This window comes from Pipra filicauda, unplaced genomic scaffold (assembly GCF_003945595.2).
Source record: "Pipra filicauda isolate LSUMZ 115617 unplaced genomic scaffold, ASM394559v2 scaffold409_size848515_pilon, whole genome shotgun sequence".
NCBI classification, from domain to species: domain Eukaryota; kingdom Metazoa; phylum Chordata; class Aves; order Passeriformes; family Pipridae; genus Pipra; species Pipra filicauda.
The window spans coordinates 358,204-371,736 of record NW_024104542.1 but is presented as its reverse complement, the minus strand read 5'-3'; the positions used below and the strand labels follow the sequence as shown (position 1 = coordinate 371,736).

General features: G+C 34.2%; 1 protein-coding gene across 2 annotated transcripts in view; it reads right to left on the bottom strand.

Moving 5' to 3' along the window:
• The window catches only part of NCAM2 (neural cell adhesion molecule 2), a 276,313-nt gene that overhangs the window by 171,979 nt on the left and 90,801 nt on the right, over positions 1 to 13,533 (bottom strand). The window lies entirely within an intron of this gene.

Sequence of the window (13,533 nt, the reverse complement as noted above, 5' to 3'; positions counted from 1 at the left end):
AGTTGTGTAATACATCAACCAATATTAAAAAAGAAAAAAGGACAGTAAGTGTCTTACATAACTTCAAACAAAGCATTCCAAAATGCTGTTAAGCTTCACAGCTTCTCAGGATCAGATTAACAGCGTGAGGGCAAGACAGACTTTCTTTCATTATAAGAACAGGATTATTTATGTCATACTATCTTCTTGGTGCATTTCTGTGCCTACCAAGAAACTGTGCTGTTTTACACCTGTTCTGAGAGTCAGTCGTCACTAAGCAATGTACACACAAAAAACAACATCTTTATTTTGTTGGGCATACAATAAGCACATATTAAACACCAGAAGGTAGGTTTGTACATGTAAAGTGTTCTTGGAATCAAAATAGTAAAATTAATTAAATATGTCATTATCCACATAATACTGGAACTTACCAGAAATGAAGGGATGATGTGTCATCCGACTTCTATAAAAATGAAATGTTGTGACAATATATGATGTCATAACCTTGAATGAGTTTTAGAGCACTCTAATTTTTACCATCTCACTCTAAAGACATTTTAAATAGAAGATTAAGAATTGTGTGATTACTACAGGAATATTTTTAAACACTAAAGATGAGAAATACATATTTTAAGGAATTTTCTACAGCTGAAATTCAGAAAATGGCATTTAGGCCAGTGATTGACTATGAATATTATAGTGAGTCAAACATTACATTTCTATATTTAACTAGTACATCACATTTATTGGAATCTTCGCTCTCATCATCAAAAATTAGCTTTTTCACAACACAGTATAAAGAAAGGCCATTAGAAAATGGAAAACTTCCATAAAAATATGTAGAACTCACTAATATTTTTCTCTTTGGGAGCAACTCATTAAAATCAGTATTTAAGGAATCACCAGAGACTATTTTTCATTTTTTGCTTCTTTTAATCTGAAGGTAGTCTTGCTCTCTAGATCTTACACAAACAGCTCAGGAAAAGAAACACAGCAGTAAACAGGAATTTTGATCAAGTAAGGACACTGGGTCTACACCACAAGTTCTAACACACCAACTTCCTGCAGCTGCTGGTGCTTCAACCAAAACTATTTCAAATTATTATAAACACCTATATCATTTAGTCATTGTGATAGGAAAAGCTTTTCTCATAATTAAGTATAAAAAAAAGTAACTCTTCTCCATATTAACTTTAAAGTTTTGTATAAATCTCAAGAAATATAATATTTTCATTTTAAATACAGAACTTTATACACACATGGAGTAGAGGAAAATTATTTATATGCTTCTTTGTACACAATACACAGATTGTTAAGCAGGAGTACCTTCTCAGGAAGGCATCACAGTAAGTGGCAATAAACGCACAAATATTTTTGTAGGGTTTTTTTGACAGTTTTCCCTTGGGCTGTATTTTTAGAAGAAGTTAGCATATTGCCTTTAAAAGAAGGAAGGACTAAGCAATTCATTTGAATAATTTGGTCTACATGAGTTATCCACAGGCTTCATTAAGAAAAGGAGCCCATAAAAGCTGTCTAATTTTTAAAAATGGAACAAGTGTCTTCCCGGATGAATTTTGCTCCAAATATCCCTTTTTCTACTAGTTTCTTCCTCTCCTGTCCCAAATGGATGATTCCTCCCTCCCACTAAAACAGAAAGAATGTCTCATCCTTTCATATCTGGTGTCATCAAAGGATAAAAATTGCATGAAGTGCTGCAATACACAGTAGACTCCATATTACCTGAAGTACAAGTAATGAGAAATGACCAAGTGTCATAAAAAGCAGCTAAAAAGATGGGGAAGGAATTTTTGCACTAGCATGAAGGCTGTTAAACTCTACCAAGACAGATCTAATTTGTACTCGTTTCTCCCTTTTGCAAGACAGATTTGAGAAAGGCTAAATAAGACAGTGTTTTTATCACAATTCAGGAGTTTTTTCCTGTCTGCCCTTCTGATTCCCTCCCTCACTCTGCTGGGTGGGAGTGTGCAGCTGTGTGGGTCTTAGCTGCCTACTGGGGTTAAAACACATTACCACTACAAATATGAAATACATATGTATTGAAAATACTCAAAGGGATGTTACATATTTATATAAACAGAAGATATAAGTACTAATACCAAAAAAAGCCTTCAGAAGTAGCTCAGAAAAGGGATTTAAAAAAAAAAAAATCATTTAAAAGCATGCAAGTTTCCAGTTCCATTTACTGTTCCCAAGTTAGGCGCTGTCCTTGCATCATTACAATCAATTGAAGCTTTATTATCAGATTCCCGCAATGTGAGAGCTGGGAAAAAAACCTGCAATCAGCAAAATTAAGGGTAACAGGACTTTCAGAAAACTGCTTAATGCAGTTCCTTAATTACTTAATGTTCTACTGAATTTCAGATGCAGTCTCCAAGAGCAGCAATCCTGAACATCTCCCTTTTTTCCTGACAAAAAGGTCAATAAGTGACAGGTTTCAGTCTCGGCCAGTTTGAGAGAGAAAATTATTTATACAGAGGAGAAAGGAGAAAAAAGGAAAAAGAAAAAGAGGAAAAATATTAGCTAAGGAAATAGTTAAACATGACAGTGACTACACTTAGATTTGATTTTCTTGGAATAGGTTCCAGTATGCTTTAAATTAATTCTATAACAATACCTCATGAACAGGCATTATTCTCATAATACAATGACATGATGACATTCTAATGACATAAATTCTTCATGAAAAAACATTACGAATAAAGGTTCAACCCTGCTGCTCAACTTTTAACAGAGGTGAACAAATAATGGCAAAAGTCTGGAAATTATTCATGTTTCAAAGTTGGGAGCATTTGAAGTTGAGTTGCATAAGCCAATAGCATGTGATTTTCTCTGAAATTCATACACAAAGTCACACAAACCTATCCTTGGATCCTTTGTCCTAAATTTACAAGCTCCTTATACCTGAACTCTGAGAATTAGAAGACTTCTTTAGATCTTCCACTCAGACAGCTAGTTACATCAGATCACAATTTCTCTTCCATTTTTTTCTTATCAGACATTCATGAATTATTTAAAGCCACAGATATCATTATTATACAACATTTTAATTTTCTATATATCTTCTAACATTTTCTAGACATTATACATTTCAAATTTTTTTACATTGTAAGTTTTAATTTTCATGGGAAGGTGTGGAATTGGATTACTGGAGTTATATAGCAGATCTGCTATGTGAACATTTTCTAAAAAGGAATTTCAATTTCTTAGCTTCTTACTGTAAACCATATTTGTATTTATATCAGAATTATTTGTATTCCAAGCTTCTAGATCCTTCTCCATCTCACTGATGTCATATCTGTTCCCATACTGATTTTCATTCTAGTGCCAGCTTTCATGTCCTTCAGTTTTCATTTTAAATGGCAACTAATACCAAACTCATCTATTTTTAATTTTTATAATTATATTCTCCTTGAGTTGTAGGTAGTGTGACTTTGGGTTTTTTACTGGCTTGTAAACATTGTGACATTCACAACCATAAACATCCTGTTCAGACTATGAAATCTGCATGATTTTAATGCCTCAAAGTGGTATGTTGCCCATTTATTTTTCTTAGCCTGAGTGCTGAGGGGTTGGAAGTGCTGAGACTGTATCAGTGTTGAGACTATTTCATGTATAAATACCAGTTATGCACAAACACGATTTTTTTAGTTTTCACTGCCAAATCAAACAAGAGTAAACAGCAGTAAAATGTGCTAAGCTGTAAGAATATGAAGAATAGGAGGAGAAAGGCCACTTTACTGAAAACTTTGTTGAAAACATACCTTATTTTTAGTCTTACATATTAATACAAACTAGAATAGCTCCAACTGAAATCAAAGGAATTGACCAAAGTGTGGGAGATGTCTCACCCACACTCTGGTAAAGGTATCATTTCCTTAGTTTTGTCATGACCACTCTCTTGGTCAACAAATAACATAAATGGATCAGTTTGGGGATTTTTTTAGACAAAAGAATCCCTGTTCTTTTAAACTTTGAAATTATGTCCACGGTATATTTTCAACTGTCTGGTTGTCTGCCATTTTGAAATGATGAAATTAAAAAAACAGCATAAAATTTGATAAATAATCTGGAATTAATATTTGCATACTGCTTATTGTTTTTTCTCTACAATATTTCTAATACTGAAACTCTGACGTTTTTCAGTCTTGGTTATGGTCGACAAAACTTTATGCCAATCTACTGCCTCTTCACAGCTAATAACAGGGTACATATGATAGTCCATATTTCTATATACCTGATATAAAGTCTAAAAGCTCCCACTGCCACAGATGCTGAACACATGGTTTCAGGGTTTTTTTCCAGTTTTTGGTGGTTATTGGCCCAATCAGTAAGACAGGTAATTAATCCAATGTAGTGATTTCACTAGAAAAACTAACACAAACCCACACTCATTAAAGCCCTGAACTTATGTGAAGCCATCATTACTATACTCCCTTACTTTTGTCAATTCAAAAATCATTCTTCAGTGATTACTGAAGAATATGTAAAACTTTTCTTACTTTAAAACAGTCTTGCAAACTAAAAGGTGGATTTAAAGCCCCAGTTGAAATCTACAGTTGGTAGTTTTGCTCCTCTGGGAGTTGAAAGAAGATTGCATGAGCCTGAATCAAAAACCAGAAAACAAGAGTCTCTAAAAACCCCTTTCCTTATTTTTTATCTTCAAGTATACATTTCTGGCCTCGATTCTCAAAAAAACCCCATATACACCGGAGTATATGTAGTGTGTCTACATGCACATGAACTAGAAATAATTGAAAAGGGAAACAAAAAATAAAAAATTTCATCATTACTTCTCTAACAAAAGAACATATGAACAAACATGATAAATGATAAAGATGACACTTAATATGCAACTTCAAGGTCACCAGATTGCATAGTATGAGTGTATAACCAGAATTTGCCAAGTATATAATAAACTTCAATGAAAATGTAATATTATTGATCGTAGATGTATGACAGCAAATCATTCAGTCATAAGAAATACATGGCATTCAGAAATATAAAGGATGTTTTGCCAGCAACTCAGAAAATACCACTACTTATTTGAAGTTATAAGCTTTGCCACAAAAGACTGGTTCCTTTTTTTTTTTTTTTTACCAAAGAGAAAATGGGTCTTGCTTCTCCTTAGCATGGTCATTCTTCTGAGTACACTCTCAAGTTCTCTCAAAGCTCTTTAAAGGCAAACATTACACAGCTGAAACATTAGAGACATTCTGGATCACAGTTTTGCCTGGTTTTGAACATTGTTCACAGTTCCAGTTCACTGTCCTTTTTTAGCATAATAAGGCCAGGAAGTTTCACCTGACCCATTCAGATATGTAGTTCACTAATCTGAGAAGTGTTATCCCCATGCAAGTTATATTTAGTTTTAGATAATCAATATCATCAATAAAGAACTTCAGCACTTCTCCCCTTCCCTGTGTAATATACTACTTTTAGAAATGAAGTATTTTTATTGAGATTAAAGTTAAAAGCTACTGTAAGAAGTATTTTTTGTTTAGTTTCACCATTTCATAGCCCAAATTTAACACTAAAAATTCTTCATTTTATGATGGTTTTTAGTCTCAATTAGAGTAGAGAATTTCCCACAAAATAGTCTTTCAATGCAAGAATTTGGAAATAATGTCTTTCAAAACTTATCATGGCACACGAAATCACAGCAGGATTTTATCAGAAAAAAAACTAACAAAACAAAATCCTAAACCACACAATTAGATCTTTAGCCATCTGATTCTTTACATTATGTGGTCACAAATTAATACTACTTCCACTATAAAATTGGAAAAAATCCATCCCCATTATTTTTACAATTTTTTCCATAACATTTTGCCTTTGACTTTGAATGGCATATTTTCAGCTCTAAGGATTTAATTGTACTGTAGTTCCTTCAATTTTACTCTTTAAACTTCCATCTAAGGCTACAGTTGCATGAACCAGTTACTTTGTATATTTCCTGGCAATTTGCAAGTATGGGCTTTACTAACTATGGAAAGATGGGCAGGATTAACCTTAAAATTTAACTTTAACAACAATATTTTTAAGTGAATGTATGAATTGTTGGCACATTAGCATAAAATAATCTCATAAGTCCTACTATCCCTTTTTATTATTATCTTAATCTGGAGTCACTACAACTTCATTATCATTACATGGAGTGCTACTACTATATAATGTTACTGTAATTCAGTGTCATGGTCAACAGTTCTAATTCTCATCATATCAGCATCTGAATCACAATCCACTTCCACATGAAGATAAACAGATCTGTGATCCAAATCTCCATGGTTCTGTGATTATGTAATCATGAGCAATACTCCAGTCCCACCATCTTCTCCCAGAGAAAATTTTCACTGATTGCTGTGGATAATATCTGTGATGGCAACAGGAACAAAACACATGGCATTTACAGAGGATTTAAAGTACAAAAATGGTTACTTGATGTTGACATTAGCTCTTCTAAAAGAAAGAAGAAATATTGAAAATATATATGGAGTTGAATGCCACAAATCCCACCCTGCTGATAGTATTTAGGAAAGCTTTTGTCTCAAGGACAGCCTTTCTCTGAAAATTCATCTTCTCAGTCTCTTCAAAACAAAAAAAGAGTCATGTATCAATCATCACTGCAATGACTACCAATCAGTCATTGCACATCATTGTAAAGCTGACACTTCCAAAGCATCAATGCACACAGCTTATAAAGCAGGACTACTTAAAAGTCTGTTCCCTTCATTCTGAATACAGAAGTTTTTCCCATGTGGTTTCAGTTGAGCTTCACTTTAGCCATTATAAAATATCAAGTACTAATGATCTACATAGGAAAGCAATAATTCAATAACTTACTCTCCTCAGTAAATAGTTCTTGTCAGTATTTCTGCTCTTGTCACTTAAGTTAGTCATGAAGAGCTCTAATGAAGCCTCTGTCACTACAAATACTAGCTGCTAGTGAGGAAAGAGAGTTTATCTGGTGATTAAAATCTCAAATTAAGCAGAAATATGTTTGAATATGGAACATAGAGAGTATTCTTTAAAAAATAAAATAACCCCCCTACACTTGTTTGAAAGTGCCCTAATAAAGCCATATTATATATGTACTGTATTTGCATACAGAATATGTACACATATAGAGTGTCCTCAAATTAATGAATAGGCAACTGGCCTCAAAAACTGCATATAACTAGAGATTTTAAAATTAGAATAATACTAAAAAAATCTTAACCCACCAAAAAAGCCACCAAACCCCAAAATCATGGAACAGTTCACATTACTCAATGTTCATATGTACACAACTCAGTACACAACACAATTCAATGTACACAACTCAGTACACAATCATAAAAAGTGGCTGAAGGTCCAGGACTAAGTTATTCCAATTTTAACTATTTTTCTTTTTCTGCCACTACCTTGATCTTTCTTTTGCAAAGTGAAAAACAACAGCAAAGAAGGCAGCATGTCCCAAAAGAGATGTTTCGATGAATTTAGATTTATACAGAACAAAAGCACTCAGGTATAGCAGATGTCACTTTAAGAAATTAAACAGATTCACCATGAGGATTAATCTATTACTAGAAAAAGTCATAGGTGAATAAGCATGAAAAAATGTGTGCAAAACTGTAGGTATGACAACCCAGAGAAACAGTTTGGAATAAAAACTGCAGTCCCAGTGATACTTTGGTGGTAGGAATTGAATATCCTGCCATGCTACAGAAACACTGGGGCTAGATCTAGTTCATTCTCATAGTTAGAAAGGGGATGAAAGAATGCAGACCCATTCTTAAAGTAAAGCTTTAAGAACTCTCCTGCTGAGGAGCATAGCACAAATGAAGTGTAGTCATTATGTTAAGATGTTTTCAAGACAAATGAACTTTAAAGTTTAGCAACATTGTCTTTCAAAGTATTAGAACTTCCTCTTTCCACTTCACTTAATCCCCATCTAAATTCCTCATCCAGTTGCAGAATGTCATTTGAACTTCCATGAAGTTTGATATAATATGATCTTAGCTTATTTTTCTTATGAGTATTTTGTTGTATGGTCACATGCAGCTGTGATTATTATGGTATTACAAGAATTTTTGGTGTGGTCAGAAATTTGGTGTAGACAGTAATTTGGATTTCCCACAGGTACATGTTCATAGACATGCCCTATTTTTAGGATGCCATTACAGCTCTTAACATGGACAGTAAGAGGAGGCACTATGAGGATCAAAGAGATAAAACACAACACATAACAAGAAAAAAAAACCAACAGAATGTTTTTCTTCATATGTAGTAACAGGTTATGGTTATAAAATGCTCTCACTACTTCAAACAGTCACTGCATCACATATCCAGCAACTTTGAACAATGAGAACAACTTCAAGACTTGGGGGCAACCCTCAATAGCTCCGGTACATTCACTACTGCAAGAATTGACTTTAATGGTATGGTTTAGTTGAGAATAAGAACAAATCTGTCTCTTCTGTTGCCAAAAGCTATAGAGAGAGTAGCAGGGAGAAAGGCTAGCAAGATGAGAAAGTATCCAAAATTGATTGTTTCTGAATTTCCCTGTTATTTAGGAAATGCTTGGAGCAGTTGCTGCCCCACCAGTCTTTTTATTAAAAGAAAATACAATTTAATTACCATTTCAATTAGATTACCAGGAACCAATATACACAAAATGTGTTATTGCTCTGGAAGCCTGAGCAGCAATAAAAACTTGAGCTTTGTCTACCTTTTGTAACTGATCCTAAGCCAGTCTTCTTATTACAAATAAATAATACATTTCCTCTTGTAACTTTAGGATAAAATTAACATTATGACACTGTGCATCATGGGAAGTTGCTGTTAACAACCTTAACGATCACAAAACAAATACACCTAAAGACAGACTGAAAATATCTCAAGAATCACACTAAAAAATGCCAGCATGACTTACTGACTGGTTTTAAACTGTTGTAAAAGCAGTCATACAGGAATAACAACATTGGTGCTGTGGACAATGGGAATTAATCTGCTGATCAAAATATTCATGTTTTTCAAAAGACTCTACTTCTTTCTCAGTAGTGCTTAAAAAGAGATAAATGGTTCAATTATTGAAGTTGTAACTACAGTTTAAAACATATCGTGACCTTATAAGATAACTTTTGGATGCCAAAGCATAGGTGTTTTTAAGAGAATTCTTTGATCCTCTGTTGAAGAAATAATGCACAGTGACAGCTGAGCTCTTATCAAGAGACATCTGTTACTCCCACTTCTGTGTTCACCCTGAGTAAAGTGCACCATGGTTCTGGACTCAGTTCATTTCCCACAGTCACATTTCTGGGAAGAGAGAGGCTCCATCACGCTCACTTTCGTAACTACAGGCCTCTGCTTTCTGGAGACACAGTCTTCTTTCGCTACCCCTCTCCCTTTTTCAGTATTTCATTTTCTTACATGGCTTAAAATTCTGCCAAGTGAATGATGTAAACCTCCACTAAAGTTCTCCCTCTTCATTTACTTCAGGCTTCAACCTTCTGATGGTACTTATAGGATTTACTTAGGCCAAAAAGCTTCCAAAACCATCTCATAAAATTTCTTATGGACTGCAGCTGTCTATCAGTTGTAAGGAGCACAATAAGACTGGTGAAAGAGCTCCTGAGCCAGCTTTCCTACAGGATCCTAAACTAAAGTAAGAACAAATTGTGTGTTCTGAGGCAAATGTGCTTGAGCCATAGACATACATTGACTCTACTACATTAATTTGGATAACTGGATTTGGACATTCAATTTAATAACACAAGATGAATTTGATGCTAGTCAAATACTAGGGAAAAAAGTAATTTTCTATTCAGTTGAATTGCTCTCCATCATTAATGAAAGTAAAAAGGGAGCTCAGAGTTTTGTATGCATAACATGGGCACTTTTCCAGCCTCTTTGTATGGAAGACAACAAGGGAACAAAATCCAAGGCATGCAAGCCAAATTTCATCTCTCTCTCTGTATCAACTTGCAAATTCTTCTAGCCTACCTTTATTGCCCCGGACTTCAGATTAATTAATTTCAGATAATACAATTCTCATGTGACATATGCAGTGTTGGACACAATCAACAGCAAAGAATTTTTAAAAAGCTGGAAATTATAAACTGTATGATTGTTTTATCCAATCACATTTAATCAACAAATTACACATTCTTCCAAACTTTCACTTTTCTCTCATAGAAAATGGAGACACTATTTCTGGCCAAAACTACATGATGCAATATATCTACCAATACCTCGGAGGTATGGTTGTGTATAATGTAAGAAAGTCTCAAGATGATAAATCACTGATAAATGGAAAGTAATATAACTGCACTTTCCAAAGTAGCATAAATTATGTAACTTATTTTTGCAAAGATTAATCAAATGAATACAGAACACTGGAAACATAATTCGGCTACACTATGCACTAGGAAATTATTCACTAGTCATCTATGCTACTGCTAACTTAACTTTTTCAAGGCTGGACAATTCTTTTGCCAGTTGGACAAACAGCAAAATTACAGTGTTCTCTATTACACAGAATCACAGAATCTTTTAGGTTTAAAAAGACCTCCAAGATCATCAAATCCAACCTTTGACCAGTCACAACCTTGTCAACTAGATCAGAGCATTGAGTGCCATGTACAGTCGTTTCTTGAATACATTTGTCCTTGACACATTTGCCTCTTGACAGAAGTGTCCTTCATGTCACAGGAAGAAATATGGAAGGATATAGGGACAGAGCACTGCATCTGCCTCAGCATATTTCTTAGCATTCTGCTCAGTTTGTTTTGTAATGATTTAAAATATTTTCCACACTCGTTCTGCTGCTAAATTCTTCCATTCTAATTGATCCAGCAACCTCTGGTTCTTTTTTCTTAAAATATTACGATATTTTTACATCCAGCTTACAGTTTTGATTATTTTTATACTTCTTCAGTTTTCTGCAGAAAAACTACTGAAAATTTAGTCACCCCATCACTGTACCTATTCTTTGCAGGTTTGTTCCACATTTTAGAGTTTACTGAATATTTTTTCTCTCAGATCAACACTGCCTTTGTTTATATCCTTTTTTTGATTATCTTTCCTCTTGTTTGTTTTGTTTGAAAATGCCACAGCTTGTAAAGCAAGTACTTTTTATTTCCCGTTATTCCCAATGTTTTTTTTCTGGTCAATGTATTTTTCTACTTTGCGCATCGCTCATTTCCCTCTGGACTTTAACAAATATCTGCATTCCTCCTGAGAGCCACATTGCAATTACTACCTTTGTTCTTCTTTTAATACTTTTTCCTCTTAGCACGGACTATCTCAGAGATATTTGAGTCAGTCACTGCTTCTGGTAGGAAAAAAATCCAGATAATTATTAAGTAAACCTTTTTGCAATATATGACTGTCTCAAAGGCAGAAAATTCTGTCTCTTCATATCATTCCTCCTGTAGCTTAGGTAGCCTTACAGCCCAAGAATCAAAGCACAGCTGAGTTGCATTTCAATTCTGACTGTATTGGAGGTGTTTACTAAGACAAATTAAAGGGGAACTTCCTTTAGAATTGTCATGTAATTACAAAGTCAACAACTTCTGCTTATCCACTAATTATAGAAAATTGTATTTGATAGCTGCATAATTTGATCATAATTGCAAATATTTGCTCATCTTTAGTGCTGTTTGAAGAATATTTCAAGGCGTCTGCTCAATTCTTCTGAATTTAAACGTATGCATAGTGTAAATAAAACACTACATGCCAATGGATTGCTTTTATGTGTCTGCCAATTTAATTTCCATTACATTAATTCTGTTCATCTCTTTTAGCAGATGCACATAATCTTTCTTTAAAACAGTGTGGAAATAAGCGACAAAACATTACACCATACCAAAAAGTTGAATAATCCTACATAGTTTAGTCTATTTTGGCCTGCACTTAAATTGATTGGTTCAGACTTACATGTGTATCTCCCACATGTGCACAAACACAAGCTGCAGTCTCTGAAAAGACACAGCTATGTGCTTAGCAAGGAGGAGGAAAAGGTTTTTCCAAAGGAAAAAAAAACAAACCTAAAACCTACAGAATTTTATTTTGCCATTACATTAACGTTACCCCAGAAGTCAAAAACAACCAGAGAGGAATCTAAGTCTAAGCCACCACACCTGATTAAGTTCTATGTAAGTAGAAAAAGCCCAGTGTCACTGGCTTTCAAAATTATTATTCTCCTTGAGAGTCTCATGGATTCATTCCTAAGTAACTTAATTCCTAATCCTCATTTCTTATCCTCATTTTACATGACAAGAATTTATCTATTATAAATGTAGCCTCGACAGAAGAAGTGGGTTTAAAATTAACAGAATTAAATATTCTAAAAAGAAAATACATTTTATTTTAATTTATTATGGACTTTGCTACACTATAATCTTAAGGGGTAAAAGCACATCTCACGACAAATATTTGGCAGTTGTTTATGCAATTCTCATACTGGCTTTCAGACAGCATGAATCTTTGAAAAACATTTTTCCTTACTCAAAGCAGTGCTTCTCTCCTAGAACAGACCTTCAACATCTGAGAGTTCATCTGGACCATCAGATTATTAGAATTAGCTGGGATGATGAAAAAGTGAAGTTTCATGGAATAATACATGGAGTAAACACTAAACAAGAATACCATGTAGGAAGGAGCATTCCAAGCACTAGTTTTGCTAGGGTGGAGAAAATCAGAGCTGCCTTTATTTAAAATTCACCAGTTAGAAAGAGTGAACTCAGATACATTAAAGAACAAGCAGAAGTAGCAAAGTATGATGATTCTGAGGCAAACAAGCACCACTGAATTCAAGTGAAATGTGCACTATGATAATTAAGCTTCTCTCTGTCTTGAATTATTCCAGTTAATCTAAAGAAGAAACAATCATACTTGGACCAGTGGTTAATTCTACAACTGTATTTGTTGCCTGCTGTCTTCACAGGTAAATGATCCAGAATTATGTGCTTATCTTGTGAAATAAACATTTTCACTTATTTTTTTTTCAGCAAACTAAACATCTTAATGAATAATTTAAGCTATATGATTATTATTGGTCACATTTTCCAGCTTAAAAAATAAAATCATTATTTCTTTTTCTTTCCTGCAGAGGTCCTCCATGAGCAGAAATCTCTGTGACCTTTTTAGTTTAGACTAACATCCCCGTCTACATAGACTGAGACATTTCTCCAAATTGGGTACAGAAAAACCTGCACGAGTAGCAAAATCTGCACGGTAAGAATTAAGGATGCAGAGAAAGCAAGAAAGACGCTTTGTGATATGAAATAATCCTGCAGGGAATGTGGGAAGGGTGCCTGGTACCAAGGGAATAAATACCCTGAACAAGCAGGAGCGATGTCTGATGGAATCAGACTAATCCTACAGAATAATCAAGAAGGATGCTTGGCCTAATAATATCAATGATGTCAAGAATAGATGAGATCGTCTCCTTTTGGGAAGGTGAGAGGAACATAAAGAATCTTTAATGGGATGAAGATGAACCATGGTAGTTCTTTTTTCCTTGCACTTGGCTGTAGCACTATACCTGAT